The following is a 20622-nucleotide window of genomic DNA, read 5'->3' as shown; positions in this document are numbered from 1 at the left end:
CTTCTCCAAAGAAAGTCCTAGAATAGTCAAATTCTTCCATTGTCTTGCATGGATGCATGCCCAATTGGTTTCAGTATAATGCAGGGTTAGTTCACAAATACATATTCATCATTAAGTAACTGCAATTGCAAGCAATGACTTTGGAAGTGTGGAATTAGCCGCAATCCCAACGGAGTAAACCTCACTGAATTCAGTAGATCTTACTTCTGAGTAGACATCATAGACAGAACTTTTGTGTTACTCAATACCAAGCAATGTTTTCAATAGTCTGTTTCAGGACGCTGCCAATCATGTGAGTGACTTTTAGATTTCCAGTCATTCTGGGTAAAATATTTTTTAGAAAAATCTCCCACCTGCTACCTTGTCTTTCAGAAAGAGAATTATGCCCAAATTGCTCATGCAATATTTATTTGCAGCAGTTCTGTTGGAAATGTGAAAGCAAAAAGGAACTAAAAAAAAATTCTGTCTGGGTATGGTCAAGCCCTAGAGAAATCATTCCTCCTTTTTTCCTGGGTCACTCAAGGAAGCTCAATTCCTTGAGAACGAACACAAAACAAACATCCAAGCTTTTATGACAGATCAAATGGTCTTAAAATTAATTCTTTAATCAACCCTCTGGCTAATGAAACTCTGCAGAGAAGACGTAGCTCTTTGAATAGATATTTCTGGTATTCAGAGGTGATAATTAATGTAGCCAAAACAGTGACAGCCACACACAGGAGGGAGATATCAGCGGGGGGGGGGGGTGTCCTAAGGAACAACAAAAGAAAACCCTAAGGGGGTGGGGAAAATCTCCCAAACAGCCTGTTGGGGACTGAGGATGCATGCAGTTGGGTGTTTATTGTGGAACCACATGCAAGTTTTTCCTAGCTGATGTCGAAATCCCAGTCTGCACCTGCCCCCCCCCCCAGCCAATCCACACTTTTTATCTGGATTTACCTTTTCCATAGAATATCCAGTAAATTAAACAAAAACACTCTGTTGCCAGTGACCTTTAACCCTCCTGAAAGTGTGCAGGATGCTGACTGACACTTGGGGCAGACAGTGGAACAGAATGGAGTATCCTGTAGGAGGGCATGGCTGGCCGGCTGGCACATTCCACATTCCACTTGTTCCAGCTATCCTGAATGGATATGAGGGCAAATTATGGGATGCAAAGCAGGGCAAAGAGCAAGCTTGATTCTTCTTACAATCCAGGGCCAATTCTTATGTTGTGGCTATTACATGAAAGCTCACACACGGTCATAAATTGCTAGAGCCACTAATCTTGTGTATTGGATGTGTGCACACATTAAAATGACTTCAGGGCGAACTAGGATATACGATCTTGCAAACAGGCCCTGCTGAAGCTGTTGCAAACATCCAGCATCTGAACGAACTCTTGCAGCCCAACCCCCCCTATAGTTTTCTGAAATAGTTTTATTTTAGCAAATTAGCCTGCTTACTTAAATATTTGCTGAGAGACACATACACTGTATTTATTTTGAACACTTTCCCCTCCAAAGAATGCTGTGCTTTGTTAAGAGTGCTGGGAATGGTACCTCCGTGAGACGTAAACTGCAGTTTCCAAGATCCTTTCGTGTGTGTGTGCATGCTAGTTTATGGTGCGTATGCAGGCTTCAGCATATTATATATAACTTGCTTTGAGTTCTGCACCTCTGCTCTTATCTGACAGGTCTGTTGCCAAGTCCACGAAACATATGGACTTGGAACCTCCAGCCTTTGTTTCTCTTCCATATTTTCTGCTGACACAACTCCTATCTTTCCATTCTATAGTCTACTTTCATTCCCACACTGTGCGGCCAAATCCAGAATAAACACAACCTGTAGTAGCAGGCAATGCTATAATTCTTTCATGACAGCTACCACATGACAGCTCCTTTACTGAGCACGGTCATTTCTGTCTCTTCCTCTCTCTCTCTCACGGTGCACTCAGACTGCCACTATTTTGCGGGAGTGATTCAAGCACATACTGAATCACAGAATCATAGAATTGTCGCGTTGGAAGGGGGCCTCTGGTGGTCCCCTAGTCCAACCCCCTACATCTCAGCTAAAGCATCCCAGAGTGATGGCCATCCAACCTCTGCTTTAAAATCTCCAAAGAAGGAGAGTCCACCACCTTATGAGAGGCTCAGTTAAAGGGCTCTATCACCCTAAGCTCAAAACAAATCTATTAAAAAACCAACACCCAGACGTCTTGCAGTTAGGAAAGGGACTGGGAAACTGGACCGAGAAGTGTGGGTTGAACAAATGATTAACAGGAAGACGTGTAAATCTCCCACATGCAAACAAGGACGAATGCTCATGGTACTATGACTTCCCCATGTGGGCAATAAAAAGCAGACACATTCAATGAAGGTTTATTCGCAGTAGACCCAATGAGCTTCCAGATAGATCAGCTGGTTAGAGCTTGGTGCCGGTAATGCCAAGGTCGCGGGCTCGATCCCTGCAGGTTGCGTATTCCTGCATTGGACTAGATGATCCTCAGGGTCCCTTCCAACTGTATCATTCCATGAAATGACTGAACACGACTATGTTACGACCATTACTTACACATCAGCTGTGGGTAAAACTTAGCTGCATGCCACCCCATTTAACCACCGCATTGTGCAAGCAAATCAAGACGAATGCTGAATTCACAGCTTATCTGGATGAGAGCCCTCTATGTGATGCTCTGCTTGGTTACTCAGAAGCAAGTTCCATTCTGTGGGGCTGGTCCACTGGGGCAAATGGGGCATGCCTCCACCAACCACAATTTGCCCATCACCAGCCCCTGAATGCCTGCCATCTCATGCCAGCATTCCTCCTCCTTAGTCTCAATGGTGCCTTTCTGGAACACAGAGAGGAGCAGAGCGGAATAGACCCAGATTTAGTTGGCTCTGGCTCCACCTACTGTTGGCCTCCTTGCCTTGTGCCCAACCAGCAACTGCATCCAAAGAGAGACACACATAATTTGTTTCTTTTTCTCTGCGCTTAGGGGTGATTGCATATACAGTGGTACCTCAGGTTACAGACGCTTCTGGTTAGGTTACAGACTCCGCTAACCCAGAAATAGTACCTCGGGTTAAGAACTTTACCTCAGGATGAGAACAGAAATGGTGCAGCGGCGGCGAAGCGACAGCAGGAGGCCCCATTAGCTAAAGTGGTACCTCAGGTTAAGAACAGTTTCAGGTTAAGAACGGACCTCTGGAACGAATTAAGTTCTTAACCTGAGGTACCACTGTATAACGATTACAAATATTACATTTTGTGGAGATCTGCGATTCTGAACAATGGTATTGAATAGAAGTATTCCAAAGAGTTAAACAAAGGTTCCAGCTCTGTTTTTTCTGCCACAACGATATGTTACACCTGATGGCAGGAAAAGCGTCAGACACAACTTTCCAGTGTCAAGTGGTCCCTGCTCCAGTGATACCATTTTGAACAAGATCGATGGCCACCATCTTGTTGAGAATCTCTATGTCTCCATCGGGATGGTCCAGGCTGCTGCCAGCAGGGTGTGGGAATTCTTGAAAGATGGCGCCGAGCTCTGTGAAATTCAACAGGCAGCAGCAAGGAAGGGTAGTGATGTGGAGAGCGTCACCTGTTGAATGTCTGGCTGCATGATGCAGCTGGTGAATGACTGAGGGTGGAAAGTGAGAAACCAGTAAAATAATTTGCCTCTGCGCATAGAATCATAGGGTTGGTGTGGTGATCACACAGGGTCCCCGGACGTTTCACCATCTATTGATCCCTGTGCCACCACTTGATTTCTCGTTGCCACCACCCAGGCTCTACCTGGTACAATATTGAGTCCAGTCAGGGTTAAATTGGAACATAAACTTCTGTTTATTTATTGCAGTTTAAGAAGCGTGTGGTTTCATAAACGGTATCGGTCAATTACAATCATGGGGTGCCTATCCAGACCTATAACTTCCATTACCTGCTCTCACTCACTAAACCACCTCTCAGATATTTACTTGTCTTCTAGCTCCCAACTGTTCCTGACTCAGCTTATTTCGCTACACTAACTCAACCTACCCACAGACTCTATCCCAATTCACACCCACTCCAACCAACCACCCAACGCCTCCCTTCGACCCCTCCCAGAGCTGGTTTTATAGTCCCTCTGACTCCACCCCCCTGGATTCTGATTGGGTAACCTGTTTAACTGTCTTTGTGTGCAACTGCTGCAGGTGATGCGTTGCAGACATGCTCAGAGGCACTCTCTCCTTTTTTACGTCCCAACACTGAATGGAACTTAAGGAACTTACTCCTCCCCTTGCCCGCAAATGAAAAACAGTCATGGGGAGATTGTTACCTGCGTGCAGCTGCAAAAGCAACCTGATTTACAATGTGTTAAGATTTATTTGTTTTGTTATTATTATTATTAATTTATTTATACCCCGCCCATCCGGCTGGGTTTCCCCAGCCACTCTGTGTGGCTCCCAACAGATTAAAAACAGAATAAAACACCGAACATTAAAAACTTCCCTTATTAATTTTGTTCTCTGTGTCGTCTGATGTGTCCACCCGCCACTTAATAAACGTCATTCCTATCCCACAGGGAGCTCAAAGTGGTGTTGTACATGGGGCTCTCCTTCCTCACCCCATCCTCCTTCACGGCTGGGTGGCAATTTGAACGCTGGTCTCCCCACGTCCTGATCCAGCCACCGTAACCAACTGCACTGCACAGCCACTGATTTACCACCGAATCATGGAATTGTAGAGTTGGAAGGGACCCTTAGGGTCATCTAGTCCAACCCCCCTACAATGCAGAAATCTTTCGCCCAACATGGGGCTCAAACCCACAACCCTGAGATTAAGAGTCCCACAGTCCTTGGTACTTTTACGATCGCCCAGAATTAGCAAACTATATAACATGATGGCTTTTAGGATGGTCACAGGCAGCCTGTTGGCATTTTTGCACGCGCAGAAACACACGTGCACCACATAAAATTGCCCTGGGCAACTGTGAACAACACCTCGTGCGTCTGATGAAGTGAACTCTGGCCCCCGTAAGCTTATTACGCTACAATAAACGTGTTCTGAAAAAATAAAAAAAGATGCCACACGAGCTGTTTGACAGTGGAACTGCCTGCCACAAGGCTTGTTGGACACTGTCTCTCTCCTTCCATGATCCAGCTGAGATTCCTGCTTTGCAGGGGGGTTGGACTAGATGACCCTCGGTGTCCCCTCCGACTCCACAACGCCGCGACTCGTTTGAGATGCTTCCTCTGCCTCTGTCGCTGGCAAAAGCCGGCGGAAGCTTGAGTTGGATGGGCGGGAAATGGTTCGTTGGTGGGGTTTTTTTGGGAAACGGGGAGGGAAGGTGAGAGAGGTGCGGGGAGGGGGGGGAAATGTCAGGAAAGGGGCGGGACGCGAAGGGAGGGGGCGGATCCTTCTCGTCCCGCCTCCAGTTTCTTGTACATTCAAGGCTCTCTCCGGCAAGCATCCCCCTCCCTCCCTCCCTCGCCTCCTCCGTCTTCAATTTGCTGCCGACGGCGGATCAGGCAAGAATTCAGAGGCTGCAGGCTGCATGAATGGGTAGGAGCTCTGCGGAGCTGTGCAAAACGCGTGCTTGCTTTTAAAACCATTATATATATATATATTTCTATCTGAAAACCAGCCTCCAAAGTCCTATCCTGTCTCAGCTCCAGTTGGCTTGCTAGCAGGGGGGGCATACGCTGCATTTGGACCAAAAAATAAAGGGGGGGATTGGCCGGGGGTGGCGGTGGCAGAGATAAGCGCACACTATGCATATCTCGGACATCTATGCAGAAAAAGGCCAGCGAGCGTCGACTTTCCTCTTCCCTCCCCCAGCTTTAACCTTTTAGCCTTCCCATCCAAACTGTTGCATGCAGCAAAGGCAGCGAGAGTCTGATTGGAAAGGAGGATTTGTCATGCAAGAGGGGTGTGTGTGTGTGTTTGTGGAGGAGAGTTGTTTTGTAATTTCCAAGAAAAGCAACAGAAAAGGGTGGGGAGAAATATACATATATATTTAAAAAGTCTGCTTCCTTCTCCTCCTCCTCAGGTTTTTTGCATATCAGGGCTTGCAGGAGCAACTAATGACCCAAACCTAGCCCTGTCTACTCGGAAGTAATTCCGCGGGGCTCACTCTCAGGTAAGCGGGGCGTGGGGTTGCAGCCTTACCTGGGAGTAAGCCCTACTCAGCAGGGCTTATCCCTTGAGGAGGCATGCATAGAGGGTTACTCCGCTCATAGGCATATGGGGGGTGTCTGGGGATTGGGGGGCCGTTGGGCACGTGCAGTGGGGTTCAGTGGTGTAGCGTGGGGGTGCAGGGGGGCCGGCCGCACCGGGCGCAACATCTGGGGGTTAGGGTTAGGGGGCGCAAATCCACGGGTTGGGGGCACAAATTACTTGCCTTGCCCTGGGTGCTGACAACCCACGGTACGCCACTGGTGGGGTTTGAGTGCTGGCAAGTTGCTTGTGTGTGAAGAGAAGGGTTTTGGTGCGATGCAATATGTCCTTAGATGCCTTCTCTGGAGCAGTGGCCAAATCTGCGAACCAGCAAGCCTCTACTCTCTATCCACCCTGCTCACTCTCTAGAAACAGTTAAGGAGGCATATATATGAAATCACTCCCTACTTTAAAAGCAAAAAAAGAAATGCAAGCGAGCTAGCTATCTTGTAAGCCACCCAGCTGCATCTTTTGGGGGATGGTTGTGGCTGTGTTATGTTTTCTTTTTGTACCTCCCAGCATGGATTCCCTCCCCCCCAAAAAAACCTCTCAGAGGAGGGGCCAGCAGAAGAAGAGACAGATGTTTGGTTTTGTGTGTGTGTGTCCCTTTCTTTTTCCATTTGGCCAGATTCTGCTTGACAGGGGTGAAGCCGGAAGGGCAAGGCAAAAGCGCAAGAGCTTAGGGTATATGAAGCACTGCGGGTCGGGGTTTTTTTTTTTTTTGGGGGGTGTGTGTTTTTGTTTTAAAGAAAGAGACAGAAAAGGCTTTGCGTGTTATCCTTGGGAGGGTGGGGGTAAAAGGCTTTTGTGCTTTGTGCCGTTCTGAAAACCCATGCGCCCTTTTCACCTTTTATTTTATTTTATTATTTTAAAAAGGGGGGGGGGGAGCTGGTGGTGGTGAGTTGGGTTGCTAGGGAGTGGAGGTGATGGTGACAGAACAGTCTGATTATGCAAGTTGATCAGCGGCTGTATTTATATATAGCTTCATCCAGGCAGGCAACTATATTCTGTCCACATCAAGTCTAATGTGTAATAGCTACAGGGTGTCTGTTTCTCTTGCTGGCGAGGAGGGGGGGTTGCCCGAAGGGGTAGGCTGCTTCACGAAAGAGCGATGGAGAAGATTTTAACTTGCTTGCTTGTTAAATAGAGATCCGGCAAACATGCAATGGAATATTCTCCCGTCAGTCCCGTTTCATGACTCTTCCTCCCCCCTGCCCCTCTCCCCTTTTGGTCCTCCGTCTCCCAATAGATGTGCAAATCCAGGCTAGAAAAGGGACACTTTGGTTTTTTAATTTGTTGTTGTTGCTGCTGCTGCTGCCTGCTGCTGCTGCTGTTGTCTAACCCTGGCTTCCTGTAATTCACTGCAGGCAGAACAAAGCTCTGTCACAACTGTGCTTCCTGGCTGTCGCCTCCGCCTGTAAGCAGCTGAACAGTTCGCCTCCTTGATATCATCATGCAGAAAAGGATGAGCGAGACGCAATGAGAGATTCAGGTAATGCCACCGAAAATACGTTCCGTATCTGTTGCTGCGTTAATGCTGCTATCTCTGGAGCAACGCCATGCGCCGAGATCTTGTTGAACTCTGTGTCTGTGGTTGCATCACCGCTGATTTTTAACTGAGCAATACTGAGCCCTACAGTTCATTAACACAGACCGTAAAACGAAGCTGGAGTAGAGACTTGTCTCTCTTCCTCTTAAAATGCCTCTCAAAGGAGGCAAACGTTCAGCAGTCTGATGGGCTTCTTTCCTCCCCCCCCCCAAGCTATTTTGCTTTGACAATGGCAAAGAAATGAAGGCAACTTGAAATCTCTCTTCCTTGTCCATCTATTTATGGAAACAAAATTCTGGTTTTGTTAAAATCGGGGAGGGGGCGGTGGAGAGAGGATATACTTTGTCTCATTAGGAAAGGTTGCTGAGAGAAAGCAAACCGGATTTTAAAAGGTAAACGGATGACTCTCGCTGTGGTGTTTTGTTCCAACAGGCAATTTCACCGAAGTGACTTTCTTTGGAAACAATTCAATCTTTTGCTGGAATAGGCTTGGAAATTGGTAAAAAAATTGAATGCAGCAAAGTTGGGGTGGGGGAGTGGGGGAATGCAAGGGGTGTGTTTGGCCAATATGTGGTAAAGGAAACACAACAAAGAAAGCTGAGCTTTTATTTGTTAATTAAGCTGTCGAGCCTTTGAATTCACAAACGCGTTTCATTATTGTCTTGGCAAATTATTTATGATTTGTTATTTCTTTTTGTCCTTCCTCAAACCGACGGTTCCAGGTTTGAAGAATCTTGCTCATGCCTTTTGAATTATTCCCTTGGCATGATTCTATAACATACATATTTTTAAATCTGCAGGCTTCACTATGTATACAGGTCTTCTGCAACCTTTGTACCCAGGTTGAGGTCACAGTCCCCTCCAAGGGATTATCACCAGATCTCCTCTCGCTGGTTTTCTTTAAGTACCATTCTTGTCATTGTGCTTCTGCACTCACTGAGCCTTGTATTGGTATTTTTTTTTAAAATTACTGCTCTTTGTTAGGAACTTTTTGTGGGGAGAACTGAGGAGTCTTGCAACATTTTTATTAAAATAAATAAATATACCATTAATAAGATGGCAACCAGAACCTGGATCTATGTGAAACAAGCAAATAAGAAGGGGGGGGGGCCCAAATCCACCCTCCCCCACTCCTCTTGTGCTCCTTTCCCACCTTGTGCCTTCATTTGCAATAAAATTAAAGAACTCGGGGGAGAGCTTAGCTAAGTGGATAATTCGTAACAGCTGCCGCTTTTCCAAGGTGACATTTCTACAGCTGTCAAGGAAAGCAGAGAGAGAGAGAAAACTTTGGGTGCAGTCTGTAATGCGCTGCTCCTACATAATCAGCATTTAAATAACTACGACTTGCATGGGACCTGTTCTTAGTGGATAATATGGTCCAGACAGGAATGTGTTCAGGGGAAAATATGGAGGTAGTTCGTGCAATGACCTCTCTGAAAACCAGTAGCCTTGTGCTCTGGGAATGTATTGGCTGTCCCAAACTTGGTGTGAATGTTCACATCTCAGTGGCAACAATCTCAAATGGATTTTGTGAATGTCTGAAAGCAGTCTTATTTTCCTAAATTTTTTCCGGTTATCACTAGTGAATCCTCACCAGCTCATCCGGGCTACTGGCAGCATTTCCTGGTGTGTCTCCAGGTTCTCTGAATAGTCACGAGGTCTGTGGAGAGTTCACCAAATTGTAAAAACTCACATAATGCAGAGATGAAACCCCGTACTGAAAACGGTTGCTTTTCGCAGTCCATGATGTGATTTCCATTAACTTTAATGGGATTAAAGGTCAATGCCTGGGTGGGACACCACCTAGGAGCTTTGTGCATGAGCTTGCTAGAAGAAAGGTGCAAGAGAAATATTAGAGTAAGAGCTTCTGTGGTTTAGTGTGAGTGCATAAGTTGTAGTCTGCGTTTGCATGTGATGTTAAGCCATAGATGAGCTGCAGCAGAGGTGGTTTTAGGGTGGTGCCACCAGGGCAGCCATACTGTAGGGGGCGCCACAACAACGGAACTTGAGAGGTGGTATGTGCCAAATTGTAGTGTCTCACAGGGCGCCGCCAAAATTTGAGAACCCAAAGTCTGCCACTGACCACAGTGAACCTTTGGCTCACACTCCTCCTCCTCTTGAGGAGCTTTCACTTGAACCACAGTTGAACGCTATGTCTGTCGTGGTTGATCTTCCAGTTCGCTGAAACAAGCCAGCCGTTTTAAACTTTGGCTTGAAGTTGGCTTGTTTCAGTGAGCCATTCTTATATGGGTTTTGCATGTCACAGCAAACTGTGGTTAATCTGACGGAGAGATCTTCTCAACTCCCTCTCTGGAGGTCCAGTGGAGTGGCCAAGGGCAGGGAAGGCATGCAACCCTATGGCTCGCTGTTAGAGAGCCTCATAATACTAAACCGTGGCTTACCGTGGTACACCTGCAATGTGCTGGTCCTCAGAGAGGAGTTGGCATCCTCCCTGGTCTATACTTCTGCCATGGTTGGATTATATCGTAAGCCAAATCTTGATGGTGGCGTGAGAGTGAAAAAGACCAGATAGCAGATGTAGTGGCTGTGAGCTCCATGGAATCGTGGTAACCCGTTATTTGGCTTACTGTAATGTGCAACCAAGGCCTAAGTGTAAATGAGGCCATAGCCTGTTTTCTGACTTTGTACTAACTTGATTTCAACATTTTTAGACTCCTGTGGTTTAACTGTCCCCTAGATGTAAGAAACTTTGCTTGCACAACTTGCAGGTTTTGAGCGAGGACGGAAGTCACTTGAGCACATACATAATTTCTGTTTCAGTCCTGTTTCATCACCTGTCTAAAACTTGAAATGTATGCTGGGCTGTTTTGTTGTCTGGACCACATGCGTTATGTGTTTGTGTGTAGGCAGTCGGAACTGTTTGTTATGGGGCTGAAAATGTTTGTTATGGGGTTGGAGCTGTTTGTTATGTGGCAAACACAGGTTTCCCAACTTTGGGTTTGCCTTGTAATGCCAATGCAGGGCAGGGAATTTTTTCAGGAGAGGATTAGCAGGTGGGAAGGAGTTCTTGTGATTCCACCCTACCAGTTCTCCTCTGCAAGTTCCCCCTTGGGTCAGTTTACTCTTTTTGCCTTCCTCCCTGTCTGTGTGCTTCTGCACAGCTTGCTGATTTGGGTGTGCTTTTTGACTGGAAAAAGAGGCAAGGCTTGAGCAGTGATACCAGCAGCCACCTCTGGGGCTGGCAGTTCTGCTCTCTATATTGAGTATGACTGAATGGCCCATTCAGCCACAAAAAAGGAAGTTGAACCAGTCAGTCCAACATAAGTTGATGGGAAGCGGGCAATACAACAGCAGTGAACCATTCAGAAATGCTGTGGGCTTTGGGCTTCCAGAAACTTCTATTTCTTGTGTTGTGCTAGGAGTTCTCTAGCACAGAGTATTGGAATTACATATACAGATACTTGTGCCTTCTCTCCCTTTCACTCTGTCCCCAAATTTGTGAGCAGTGTTTACACTAGATGTTGCAAAGAAATGATGTGGTCGTGGACAATGGAGACGTGCAACAACTTGGAAGATTTCCAGGGAGTAGTCTTGGCAAATTTGGTGACCCCACATGGCTGCTTGGTTTCTGAAACATACCATACTTCAAAGTTCCTGTTAGTTCAGAGTATTTGCTCTTACGGGTAAAAGTCTACCTCAGGTTGTGGCGAGTAGCTGAGTTTGGAGATTTTTGCCTCTCTCTTTTTCGTGCATGCAAATCCTACAGTCTGCAAAACCTCTGTGACTGGTTTTGATCCCAGACTGCTGGGCTAACAGGAGGCTTTGAAACCCTTTTGCACCGTCTGTCAAATAAACGTCATGAAGTGAAATGCATGTAAACCTCTGACTGAAAAGCTCCGACTTCTTAAACTAATTATGTAGAAAGAGATTTTAAAAGACGAGTGATGTTTTCCAAGTATTAGCTACTGTGACTCTGCTGCAAAGCTGACCTCTTTCAAATAATCTCTCACGGTGTAGAGCTTGGTACATACTGCACTAATCCTCTGGGGTAACAATTGTACCCTGTACAAGTAGATTGACTGACATTTTATACAGTCTTAAGACGGAAAGTGTTGGGGAACGAGCAAAGTTGAAACTGGGAAAATATTTCACAGTAGCCAAAGCCTTTCGACTAATTTGGAGTCGCTGCCTCACTAGAGTACCTTAAAGTATGGTGGGTTTTTTTAAAAATGGCAGCGAGGCAGAGAGGTGGAAGTGAGGGCATAGAGGAAGGAAGTTGTGATGAGATGGAGGACTGGGTTTTCAAAGGCACAATTGAGAAGTTGCAGAATAAATTTGGAGGAAGTGCGGAACAATTTCTCCCAGACTTTGCAGGCAACAGGAGTTACTGCTTGCAAAGTGGGAGAAACAAGAGTGGGTACTTTTGCCTTTGCTATGTATGGTGATTATAGTGTTCTCTTAATCACTTTTTGTTTGCTGCTAGATGAGCGCCTCACGACTGGACCTAATGGTCAGGGGTCCCTTTGCCTTTTTATAAAGGTGGGATATAAGTAAACCCTAAGTGAAAACGATGTGTTTGTTTGAAGACCATTACCTGTAGAGGATTCTTCTGCAAATTAGGCTGGACCGGTTTATTTATTTTTTAAAGCAAGGCAATTTAAATCATTAATTTAGGCTTCAATCCTATGCATATTGGGGGTGGTTGAATTAATTTTGGACTTAAACTGAGTAAACCTTCACGGAATGGGCTGCAATATCACAACTGAGTTTTGAATTGTGATTTGTGTTTGTGTAAAAACGAGAAAACTGTGGAGAAAACTTTGATTCAGGTTTAACATCTGCATAACTCTCTTGAACAAGTTTGCATAAAAAACCTTTTAATTTGAACTAGTTTGTTGTTTTTTTAAAAATACGATTTTAAAAAATCAGTTTTAAAACTTTATTATTATTATTAAAGTTAATACTTTTGAAGTTTTTAAGCTTCAAAATGTGATTGATTTTTATCCATCTATGAAACACAAGCTGTGGTTCATATTTTGTATGGCTGGAATGTCCTCTTGTCAAACCTCAGAGCTGTTCCTACCCATAATAACTTCTTATGCTGTTCTTGAATAACACCAGCAGGCCATTTCAAGGAAGTTCTCTTCAAACGTTGAAACGTTGACTCATCCTGAAAGTAAAAATTAATTGCAAGGTACAAAAGTTGCCTCAGTGAAGAAAGAACATTTGCAAGTGATAGCTCAGGGGGCGATAGCTTAGTTATTTCTCGGTCACAATTTTCACAGCAAGCTCTTTTCTTTTTACATCAGGTTAAGTGCAAATCATATTTCCGATGTACAGGCTGTGAGCGCTGCTTATTATGTGGCGGAAAGGGCACACTGCTTATACACAAGAGAGATGTACAGACTGGCTTAGGGAAGCCTAAATTTGCAGAACTACCAAAAAACCCCAAAAACAAAACAAAGCACCCTTTTGGGGAAAACCCAAGGGGGAGATCCAAAAACAGGGGCTTGAGTGTATTCAGCGACTGTAGAATATTGGAAGCGGGCAGGGGGCAGAATGGATTGGAGTGTGCTGGAGTAGGGCACAGGGAGGACTTTGGCTCCTACACCTTTAATAGTTGTGTAGAAGAGGTACAACAGGACAAGCTATACCTGCTGAAGTTCCTCTTAATAGTGCAGGGTGCCTGTTCTTTATTCTATGTCTATGCCCTAGGAAGGCATGGCTGGCTGAAGCACAGAACAGCAGGCCTGCACAGCTGCAATGTTGAAAATTTCGGGAGCACAGAAGATTAATGTTGACCAACGAAATGTTTTGGGCGGCAGTGACCACTTGGAAGTTTGCACTTCCAGTTTTTCGTGTTTGTGGTTGCTCAGGGGCCCTTTCTGTAAACAGAACTTAAATGTTGTGACAGAGTGGAGGGATGCTGCATACAAACTCTAAAATTATATAAGGTCATGCCTGCATTTTCAGATTCTGATAAGATGACTTTGCATTCTTAATGCTAAACTGTTGGACTGTGCCAGGCTTACAAGCAGCCACTCTTCCTGGTTGACTATTATGGGTAAGAATTGCCCATAGGCAATCAGGAGGGGAAGCTCTTGTAAATTGGGAGAGAGTCGGTCCTTTTTTTCTCCCCTTCCAGAAGGTCAGATTGACACTGATGCATGTGTGGGCAAGTAGGGTTGATAACTCTTTTGTTGAGAGAGTATTTTTATGGGGGGACTATTTTGGGGCTGATCTTAAACATATACCGCTGTAGGCAGAGACTCATGTGCCTGAATGCTGTCTGCATGTGGAGGAATATATATATATATATATATATATATATATATATATATATATATATACACACACACACACACACACACACACACACACACACCTACACACAGAAAACAAATTGTATTGGAGAGAACATTATCTGATCTGTGTAGAGATCTTTTATATATATATATATATAGGGGAGATGTCCATAATCCAGTGGTGTCCAAACTTTTTTCAAAGAGGGCCAGATTTGATGAAGTGAAGGGCCGTGAGAGCCGACCGGAGGGACTACCACAGTTGTTTTTAGGGTTGAAGTTGTTGAGGTTTTTTTAAAGCAACATTCGCAACACTGGAGGTTCCCCAAACCAGATGTGGTACAGTCCAATGTTCCCCATTGAGATTTTTGGTTGGGTGAGCTTTGGAACCTGTGTCTCCACTCTAACTATTATACCACTGCAAGTTTTTGGTTTTTTTAATCTGGACAGTAAGGATGGGTTCTTTGACTGCTCCGCAGTTAAGAAATTCTTTCCCACTGAACAGAGCCAGAATATATCCCAAAACTGATACCAGGCATTTTGGTTGGCATTTGGTGAATGTTGGCTTGTTGCTTCTACATTTATGCTTCCAACTTTTAAAGCTACAGTGGTACCTCGGTTTACGAACTTAATCCGTTCCAGAAGTCCGTTCTTAAACCAAAGTCGTTCTTAAACCAAGGTGCGCTCTCCCTAATGAGGCCTCCCGCCACCAGTGCCCTTCTACTGTTCGGCTTCCATTCGTAGACCGAGGTAAAGTTCGCTAACTGTAACACTACATCCGGTTTTGTGGAGTTCTTATACTGAATAGTTCGTAAACAGGGCTGTTCTTAAACCAAGGTACCACTGTATTTTTTATTCTGTCTGGTTTATGTAGGTGAGAATGCATGTTTTTGTAAGTTAGCTGATTTTAAAATTGTTATATGATTTTTATTGCATTATGTAAAACTGTTGTAAAACATAGTTAGTTAGATAGATATAGATAGATAGATAGATAGATAGATAGATAGATAGATAGATAATAGCTAGCTAGCTAGATATCAATATAGATCTATAAACATGTTTACAAACAAATATGTAAAATAATATCTAGTGAACCAGATTTGGTCATATACCACTGATTAGTGATTGCTACCCTGGATATTGATAACAAATGGTTTGGGGGTTAATATACCTCTGTGCCTTTCTTTGCTCGTCTTCCTGGTCATGCTTGGTCTATGCACACAAGAGAAGTGAGCATGGGATGTGTGGAATGGAGGTGGGGACTGCATTTCCACGTATTGGATGGAGCTGCTCAGCTCTCCTGCTGGCTCCCAATTCAGAGGACACACAGGACTCAGCTATACAGCTGCAAACAGAACGTTTTAAGTGTGTTGTAAAGCGCATTATACGAATGCAACACTAGATGGCGATGGTGAGCTATGGCAAATTCCATATATTTTTCAAAATGTGTGGTTTTTTTTTAAAAAAAAGCATTATCACAACTTTTTTTTATACATGTCTAGATTCCAGCATAGAGTGAGCTGATGGTACAGTGTCTAGAAAGAGAGGGAAATGTGGAAGGACTGAAGCAGGGAAAATTAAGGAAAGGATAAGGGAACAGGGATAGAACTCCTGCTTTCTCCAAGCATCCTATTCCAGTCTGTGAAATGTCATGTGGGCAGTATCTAGTTTTATACATTGATCATCCCAAAAGCAGTGACAGTGCAGTTCTGCTGGCACAGTGGCAATTCCACTTACTGTTCTACCCACCTCTTGCACATTCCCCAAATCTTATTCTGTGGTTTCTCACCTTTGGAATATTAATATTAATAATATTTTTAAATTTATATCCCGCTCATCTGGCTGGGTCTCCCCAGCCACTTTGGCCAGCTTACAACATGTACAAAAACACAACAAAACATCAAAATATCCTATACAGTGGTACCTCAGGTTACATACGCTTCAGGTTACAGACTCTGCTAACCCAGAAATAGTGCTTAAGGTTAAGAACTTTGCTTCAGGTTGAGAACAGAAATTGTGCTCTGGCGGCACGGCAGCAGCAGCAGGAGGCCCCATTAGCTAAAGTGGTGCTTCAGGTTAAGAACAGTTTCAGGTTAAGTACAGACCTCCGGAACGAATTAAGTACTTAACCCGAGGTACCACTGTATAAGCAACAAACAGACCAATAAATCAATAAAAACCAATAATAAAAACAACAAAAATACAAATAACAGTAACAACAATACTCAAATTAAAATAACCGCCAGTTCCAACTAAACATTTAACCAACACCAACCCGACAAAAACAAACCAGAGGAACCAAAATTGGAATTGTTTAAAACATTTTAGCTAGCTGTCCCAACCCAGCAATGTCCCAGTGGCCTCCCAGGAGCCTCTTTTAGCTCTTCAAGGTGAGTCTGAGCCCCGTCCCAAGTCAGGTGGAAATGGGCCTTGCAGCAGGGAGCAGGTCTTCCTTCCAGCACTCGCGGCAGCAGCAATGTCACCCTCAGCCTCCCAGGAGCCTTTGGAAAGGCGTGTGGGGAGCTGCAGAAGAGAGACAGAGAAAGTTCTGTTTGATGAGCACATGCGCCTTGCGCTAGCAGAATGAGATCTTTGGATACCACCCTAAGTCCTCCATCTCATTCATTCTGCTCAGTCTACCTTTGGTGACTTGATGCCTCTTGTCAAACTGAAATGGTTGGGATAATGGCAGAGCTCATGGTGAGAACATTAACACCCACCAGATCTCTGCCACCATCTACGTGATCTATGTTGTAATTTTAGTTATAAGGCATTTGCCTTTGGAAATACCACAGTAGAGAAGCTGCCCTGAGAGAACTTAGGCCAAGGCAGTCTTGTACATTGTTAGCTATTCAAAGACCATTTTCATGTACAAACTAACTGTTAAGACCATTTTGTTATTCAGGGACATTTTTACTTATGTATCCGTTGCCTTAACGCTGTCTGTTTTGCAGCGTTGACTTGAGCACTCTCTGGCTCCCCTGGGTCATGGGGTATTTTTTCTGTGTGCAGTTTCCAGCAGAGCTAGAAGGATGAAGGGTAAGCTGAAGTTTTGACTTCTACAAGTTTTACATTAAAAAAGGAAACTCAGTTATGTGTAATATTGGAAGGACGGGCCTGTGTGTCTGCTGCAGTATGATAAAAGTTATAGGTGGCAACAGCAAGAGACATACCCTCAGTTTAAATTAATGGACCTAAGCCAGTCATGCCGATGAAATTTCAATGGGTCTACTCTGTGTAGGTCTAACATTGGCTACAGTTCTACCTTTCCACCCCTTGTCTGAATACCTGCATTCTAAGTAGGACCTGCATTCTAATGAGTAATCCACTGGGTAATTTCTGAACAGCAACTGATTTTTATTTCCAGAAACTGATTTTTATTTCCAGAGAGTCTTGCACGTTACTGTTCGGTACATACCCCACCAACCCTCCATTAGCAACTAAAACAAGAGAACAGGCTTCTGTAGCTGTGAATTGGGTAGAGGCTGGCAAATTAGCACAGATGATCCTGCCTGGCAACTCTCCCAAAACCCTTGGCCCGCCAGTTAATTTGCGTTTTAATACCTAACAAATATGTACTGAAAATGAATGCTAGGCCTAGCCAGAACACCTGTAGGCATTTCTGTAGCACAAGGCTAGAAATTTGTGCGGTCTTGAGCTTACTGATAATGAGAACCTGCAACAGCTGATCTGCTTCAAGCTGCAGTAGAGAGAGAAGAATTCAACATTTTAAGTAACTGAGTGGCGAAGGAAGCCTTAAAAGTAGTAGCCTTGAGAAATATGTGTTTGCTGGGATGCTTGAAGCCCGAGCCACAGTTTCGTGAAGTCCGATACACTGTGTATGCTTTACTCGTACTTCATTATAGGTCAAACACAAGTGTCATAGAATCATGGAATTGTAGAGTTGGAAGGGACCCCCGAGGGTCATCTAGTCCAACCCCCTGCACTGCAGGAATCTCAACTAAAGCGTCCATGACAGAGGGCCACCCAACCTCTTGCTTAAAAGCCTCCAAGGAAGGAGAGTCCACAACCTCTCCATTGTTTCTTCCATTGTTGAACAGCTCTTACTTCAAGAAAGTTGTTCCTGATGTTTAGTCGGAAACTCCTTTCTTGTAACTTGAAGCCGTTGGTTCAAATCCTTCCCTCCAGAGCAGGAGAATACAAGTTTGTTCCCCTCTTCCACGCTCCGCTTGATATCAGGAAGTCAAATACAGTGGTACCTCGGGTTACAGATGCTTCAGGTTACAGACGTTTCAGGTTACAGACTCCGCTAACTCAGAAATAGTACCTCGGGTTAAGAACTTTGCTTCAGGATGAGAACAGAAATTGTGCTCCGGCGGTGCGGCAGCAGCAGGAGGCCCCATTAGCTAAAGTGGTGCTTCAGGTTAAGAACAGTTTCAGGTTAAGAACGGACCTCCAGAACGAATTAAGTTCTTAACCCGAGGTACCACTGTAATTATTTAGCAATATCGACTTCTAGCCTTGGGTGATGGTTGCTGCAGTGTGATGAAGAATGTTGTGCCGGACTGGCTTAACACGCTGAAGTCTGGTTCCGTTCCAGTTTGTGTAGGGAGGTTGAATATTCCTTTTGTGGTGTGGAAGGTGGAACAAGTCAATTCACCCAATCTGTTTAGTAGGCCAGTGTATAGTCCGAAGAAGACCACCACTCCTATTCTCTGCCCCCAAGATAATGGGACTGGAGAGGGGCTGCTGTTGCTGCCACCCCTTTAAATTAAGTAGAAGGGTCAGCAATGCTACTGAGCTGCTTATACGCAGGCTCAGCTGAGGAACACTACCTTAATTTGGGGCGGACGTAGATGGAAAGTTGACTTGTTTCTTTTTTCCTGTCCACAGCCCATTTGCCTTGAAGCAGCTTGGAAGGTTGCACTGCTGCAACTTTTTTTATACATAACTTAATTTACCTTCTCTGGCTTCCTCTTTTTCAGGCTTAAAAACATGTTATATTTACTGCACAACAGTGGAGTGAATACTGCCAGCCAGTTCATAATGCTCAAGCTATTTCATATGTTTGTTTTAGCTTTTGGAGGGTCAGGGCAAGAAGGTCTTTTTAAAAATCCTTTTCTTTGCCATCTTTCAAAGCAGGTCTATGCTTTGTTCCCTGTTACTATTATTATTGACATTCACTGTGGGGTGTGTGTGTGTGTATTTTTTAAGTAAACCGTGTTTAGAGCCTTAATAGTATACCATTTAATCTGCTATTGCTGGTGTTTTTCTTCCAAGGTCATTAAATTTTTATCGGTTCCTCACTGACAAATTATAAGGAGATTGGCATAATTATAGGGAGATAATCACCTGTCAACCACAGGAAAGATTTCTAGTGAAATGCTTCGGGATGCATTTTAAGGAAGGCTTTGAGCTATAGACATGGTCTTGGGGTTAAGGGAGGCTGAATTTCTTCTCTCTGCCCCTCCCTTCTCTTAACAATTTACAGAGATTGTTTTGTAGATCACAGAGCACTGGGAGTTCTTTGGTTTCCTTTTAATCCCAGCCAATTTGCTGCACTACCTATTGTTTTGTTAATAACCGATGTTTGTTTGCTGTTCAAAAACAATACTTGAAAAAGTTTGCTTCTCCAAGAATCCCAGTCTTCCAAGGAACTTAAAGGGTAGAATTTCCTGCCAGAGTTTTTGTCCCTGTTAATCACTTGAGTGAAAGAGGGGGGGGGGGAAACAAGTGAAAGAATTGCAGACGCACAAGAGAGTTTGGAACCATAGAATTGTAGAGTTGGATATTTTGGTCCAACTCCCTGCAATGCTGGAATATGTAGTTGTCCCATATGGGGATCAAACCTGCAACCTTGGCATTATTAACACCATGCTCTAACCGACTGAGCTATCCAGTGGTGAGAGAGGAAATCTTCAGATAATAAAAATTTAAGAGCAACTGGTTCTAGCTGGCAGAAACCCAACGTGACCCTAGCCAGCCATGGTATTATCTTTAGCATTTGCATGTAGACAGGACTGCTTCATACATTACTGCAGCAGACATGTTTCTTGTATTTATACTGGTGCCCACATCGAAAACACGTGGAGTGGAGATCCACTCCCGAGTGCAACTGGTTCCTTAGCTCAGGCCTAGTACATGGTTGGATACATGACTCCCCTTGGCTCTGTACCTTGGCTCAGCAACTCATTTCCCTCTGAGGACAGTGGGCCAGCACCTAAGATTTTCACTTATTACAGTGGTACCTCAAGGTTAAGTACTTAATTCGTTCCAGAGGTCCGTTCTTAACCTGAAACTGTTCTTAACCTGAAGCACCACTTTAGCTAATGGGGCCTCCTGCTGCTGCTGCGCCACCGGAGCACGATTTCTGTTCTCATCCTGAAGCAAAGTTCTTAACCTGAAGCACTATTTCTGGGTTAGCAGAGTCTGTAACCTGAAGTGTATGTAACCCGAGGTACCACTGTACTTCCATGTTGCTTTTCTGTGCCTGGAGGGAACACCGGAAGGGAACATCATATGGATCCTGTATGAGGATCACAGCACACTTAAGCCAAACCGTTGTTTAGCGTGGAAGTGTGGGCTCTGAGAAAGGCAACCTGATTTTCTCTTCCCCTGTCATTCTGCTGCTTTGCTGAGTTGAGCCATACCCAGCTTAGTGCGCTGTCT

General features: G+C 44.5%; 1 protein-coding gene and 1 long non-coding RNA gene across 7 annotated transcripts in view; both read left to right on the top strand.

Annotated features, from left to right (window-relative positions):
• The window catches only part of LOC308594084, a 375081-nt gene that overhangs the window by 43801 nt on the left and 310658 nt on the right, over positions 1-20622 (top strand). The gene's annotated exons all lie outside the window — the stretch shown is intronic.
• Positions 5245-20622, top strand: part of RNF152 (ring finger protein 152) — a 49569-nt gene continuing 34191 nt past the window's right edge. The window contains exons 1-4 of one of the 6 annotated variants that reach the window (XM_081206668.1): positions 5397-5526; positions 6014-6103; positions 7548-7672; positions 16947-17031. The gene's annotated coding sequence lies outside the window, so the exon portion shown is untranslated. Of the gene's footprint in view, positions 5273-5396; positions 5527-5726; positions 5894-6013; positions 6104-6791; positions 6865-7547; positions 7673-16946; positions 17032-20622 lie in introns of those variants that run through there. The other 5 variants (XM_081206667.1, XM_081206665.1, XM_081206666.1 and 2 more) reach the window with 5 other exon arrangements.

Source organism: Podarcis bocagei (assembly GCF_964188305.1).
Source record: "Podarcis bocagei genome assembly, chromosome: 8".
NCBI classification, from domain to species: Eukaryota; Metazoa; Chordata; class Lepidosauria; order Squamata; family Lacertidae; genus Podarcis; species Podarcis bocagei.
This window is presented reverse-complemented; position numbering and strand designations above follow the sequence as displayed.